The 5000-nt window shown below is 41.5% G+C and overlaps 1 non-coding gene across 1 annotated transcript; it reads right to left on the bottom strand.

The window, feature by feature from the left end:
* Positions 1-3301: 3301 nt before the first annotated feature.
* LOC123688335 lies at positions 3302-3420 on the bottom strand. Its single transcript, XR_006749863.1, has one exon. It is a non-coding gene; the product is annotated as a 5S ribosomal RNA (ribosomal RNA).
* Positions 3421-5000: the final 1580 nt, after the last annotated feature.

A 5000-nucleotide genomic window follows, 5' to 3' on the forward strand; every position in this document is an offset into this window, starting at 1 on the left:
GCACCACGTAAACAAGGGCAGACCGATGCAGAACGTAAAGTAGATCTTACCGATGCACCACGTAATCTCGATCTTACCGATGCACCACGTAATCTCCATCTTACCGATGCACCACGTGAACTGGATCTTACCGATGCAGAACGTGAATTGGATCTTACCGATGCAGAACGTGAATTGGATCTTACCGATGCACCACGTAAACTCGATCATACCGATGCACCACGTAATCTCGGGCAGACCGATGCACAACGTAAATGACGATCGGGACCGGGGCGATCGGTCGTATCTGACACCGCCGGCTCGGTTCTAACATCGTCAATGAGTCGGGGTTGTAAAAAAGGACGTGAACATTTTTCCTTATAAAAATCAAACCCGACCATGGATTTTGATTCTGATTGTTGATTATCGCTACTAGAACATATAAGGAGGCAACCAAATCAAATTTGAGAAAATTCCACGATCAGAAAATTTTTTTCGAAAAAAAAAAAAAATCGTAATCACCTCGGTCATGGCGAGTTATTTTCCGTATTTCATTCCACAATCAACGTACAACATAGAAGAAATCATCTCTCTAACTATCCTGGTTCAAAAGTTGTATCGGAACATTTCACGTCGTAATATCTCGCCAAGTCCAGACCTCGGCGATAGGTAGTATCTGACACCGTCCGCTCGGGACTGACATCGACTTGGACTCGGGCTGATGATGGGGAGGCGTTTAAGGACGTGAACATTTTTCCTTATAAAAATTAAAGTCGACAATGAATATTGATTCTGATTACTGATTTACGCTTTAAAAACACATTAGAAGGCAACCAAATCGAATTTGAGGAAATTCCACGATCAGAAAATTTTTTTCGAAAAAAAAAAAAATCCGAAAAATATTTTTCGATTCCGATTACTGATTTACTCTTTTAGAACACATTAGGAGGCAACCAAATCAAATTTGAGAAAATTCCACAATCAGAAAATTTTTTTCGAAAAAAAAAAAAATTCGAGGACACCTCGGTCATGGCAAGTTATTTCCCACAATCCATTCCCCGATCCACGTACATCCCAGAAAAAATCATCTCTCTAACTATCCTGGTTCAAAAGTTGTATCGGAACATTTTCACGTCGAAAATATATCTCTAAGTCCAAACCGATGCACCACGTAAACTAGGGCAGACCGATGCACCACGTAATATCGGGCAGACCGATGCAGAACGTAAACTCGATCATACCGATGCTTCACGTAATCTCGATCTTACCGATGCACCACGTAAACAAGGGCAGACCGATGCAGAACGTAAAGTAGATCTTACCGATGCACCACGTAATCTCGATCTTACCGATGCACCACGTAATCTCCATCTTACCGATGCACCACGTGAACTGGATCTTACCGATGCAGAACGTGAATTGGATCTTACCGATGCAGAACGTGAATTGGATCTTACCGATGCACCACGTAAACTCGATCATACCGATGCACCACGTAATCTCGGGCAGACCGATGCACAACGTAAATGACGATCGGGACCGGGGCGATCGGTCGTATCTGACACCGCCGGCTCGGTTCTAACATCGTCAATGAGTCGGGGTTGTAAAAAAGGACGTGAACATTTTTCCTTATAAAAATCAAACCCGACCATGGATTTTGATTCTGATTGTTGATTATCGCTACTAGAACATATAAGGAGGCAACCAAATCAAATTTGAGAAAATTCCACGATCAGAAAATTTTTTTCGAAAAAAAAAAAAAATCGTAATCACCTCGGTCATGGCGAGTTATTTTCCGTATTTCATTCCACAATCAACGTACAACATAGAAGAAATCATCTCTCTAACTATCCTGGTTCAAAAGTTGTATCGGAACATTTCACGTCGTAATATCTCGCCAAGTCCAGACCTCGGCGATAGGTAGTATCTGACACCGTCCGCTCGGGACTGACATCGACTTGGACTCGGGCTGATGATGGGGAGGCGTTTAAGGACGTGAACATTTTTCCTTATAAAAATTAAAGTCGACAATGAATATTGATTCTGATTACTGATTTACGCTTTAAAAACACATTAGAAGGCAACCAAATCGAATTTGAGGAAATTCCACGATCAGAAAATTTTTTTCGAAAAAAAAAAAAATCCGAAAAATATTTTTCGATTCCGATTACTGATTTACTCTTTTAGAACACATTAGGAGGCAACCAAATCAAATTTGAGAAAATTCCACAATCAGAAAATTTTTTTCGAAAAAAAAAAAAATTCGAGGACACCTCGGTCATGGCAAGTTATTTCCCACAATCCATTCCCCGATCCACGTACATCCCAGAAAAAATCATCTCTCTAACTATCCTGGTTCAAAAGTTGTATCGGAACATTTTCACGTCGAAAATATATCTCTAAGTCCAAACCGATGCACCACGTAAACTAGGGCAGACCGATGCACCACGTAATATCGGGCAGACCGATGCAGAACGTAAACTCGATCATACCGATGCTTCACGTAATCTCGATCTTACCGATGCACCACGTAAACAAGGGCAGACCGATGCAGAACGTAAAGTAGATCTTACCGATGCACCACGTAATCTCGATCTTACCGATGCACCACGTAATCTCCATCTTACCGATGCACCACGTGAACTGGATCTTACCGATGCACCACGTAATCTCAATCTTACCGATGCACCACGTGAACTGGATCTTACCGATGCAGAACGTGAATTGGATCTTACCGATGCACCACGTAAACTCGATCTTACCGATGCACCACGTAATCTCGATCTTACCGATGCACCACGTGAACTGGATCTTACCGATGCAGAACGTGAATTGGATCTTACCGATGCACCACGTAAACTCGATCTTACCGATGCACCACGTAATCTCAATCTTACCGATGCACCACGTGAACTGGATCTTACCGATGCAGAACGTGAATTGGATCTTACCGATGCACCACGTAAACTCGATCTTACCGATGCACCACGTAATCTCAATCTTACCGATGCACCACGTGAACTGGATCTTACCGATGCAGAACGTGAATTGGATCTTACCGATGCACCACGTAAACTCGATCTTACCGAAGCACCACGTAATCTCGATCTTACCGATGCACCACGTGAACTGGATCTTACCGATGCAGAACGTGAATTGGATCTTACCGATGCACCACGTAAACTCGATCTTACCGATGCACCACGTAATCTCAATCTTACCGATGCATCACGTAATCTCGATCTTACCGATGCAGAACGTAAACTCGATCATACCGATGCACCACGTTATCTCGGCAGACCGATGCAGAACGTAAAAAAAAAGCTTACAGCACGCGGTGTTCCCAAGCGGTCACCCATCCAAGTACTAACCGCGCCCGACGCTGCTTGGCTTCAGTGTTCTGACGAGAACTGGCAATTTCAGCGTGGTATGGCCGTAAACAACAAATATAGCGATATTTTCTATGATATCTCACTTTTTGGGAGCGGAAAGGACGTGAACGTTTTTCCTTATAAAAAATGAAATAACTTTTGGATATTAATTCTGATTGTTGATTTAAGTTTTAAGAACACATTAGGACATATCTCAATGAAATTTGAGGGATTTCCGAAATCGAAAAATATTTTTCGAAAAAAAAAAAAAATCCCAGAAGACCTCGGTCATCTCAAGTTTATTTCCATATTCTATTACACAATCAACGTACATCACAAAAGGAACCATCTCTCTAACTATCACAGTTAAATTTTTGTATCGGAACATTTCACGTCGGAATATCTCGCTAAGTCCAGACCGGGGAGATCGGTCGCATTTGACACCGTCCGCTCCGGTCTAACATCGTCTTGGAGTCGGGGTAACGATGGAGAGGCGTTTAAGGACGTGAACATTTTTCCTTATAAAAATTAAAGTCGACAATGAATATTGATTCTGATTACTGATTTACTCTTTTAGTACACATTAGAAGGCAACGCAATCAGATTTGAGGAAATTTCAAGATCAGAAAATTTTTTTCGAAAAAAAAAAAAATTCAAGAACACCTGGGTCATGGCAAGTTATTTCCCACAATCCATTCCACAATCAACGTACAACATAGAAGAAATCATCTCTCTAACTATCCTGGTTCAAAAGTTGTATCGGAACATTTCACGTCGAAATACCTCGCCAAGTCCAGACCGGGGCGATAGGTAGTATCTGACACCGTCCGCTCGGGACTGACATCGACTTGGACTCGGGCTAATGATGGGGAGGCGTTTAAGGACGTGAACATTTTTCCTTATAAAAATTAAAGTCGACAATGAATATTGATTCTGATTACTGATTTACGCTTTAAAAACACATTAGAAGGCAACCAAATCAAATTTGAGGAAATTCCAAAATCAGAAAATTTTTTTTCAAAAAAAAAAAAATCCGAAAAATATTTTTCGATTCTGATTACTGATTTACTCTTTTAGAACACATTAGAAGGCAACGAAATCAAATTTGAGTGAAATCCAAAATCAGAAAATATTTTTCGAAAAAAAAAAAAAATTCGAGAACACCTCGGTCATGGCAAGTTATTTTCCACAATCCATTCCCCAATCAACGTACATCCCAGAAAAAATCATCTCTCTAACTATCCTGGTTCAAAAGTTGTATCGGAACATTTTCACGTCGAAAATATATCTCAGAGTCCAGACCGATGCAGAACGTAAACTCGATCATACCGATGCTTCACGTAATCTCGATCTTACCGATGCACAACGTAAACTAGATCACACCGATGCAGAACGTAAACTCGATCATACCGATGCACCACGTAAACTCAGGCAGACCGATGCAGAACGTGAACTCGATCTTACCGATGCACCACGTAATCTCGATCTTACCGATGCACCACGTAAACTCGGGCAGACCGATGCAGAACGTGAACTCGATCTTACCGATGCACCACGTAAACTAGGGCTGACCGATGCATCACGTAAACGACGATCGAGAGGCGCGAAAGGACGTGAACGTTTTTCATTATAAAAATTGAAATAAATGAT

Source organism: Harmonia axyridis, chromosome X, assembly GCF_914767665.1.
Source record: "Harmonia axyridis chromosome X, icHarAxyr1.1, whole genome shotgun sequence".
In the NCBI taxonomy this organism is placed as follows: domain Eukaryota; kingdom Metazoa; phylum Arthropoda; class Insecta; order Coleoptera; family Coccinellidae; genus Harmonia; species Harmonia axyridis.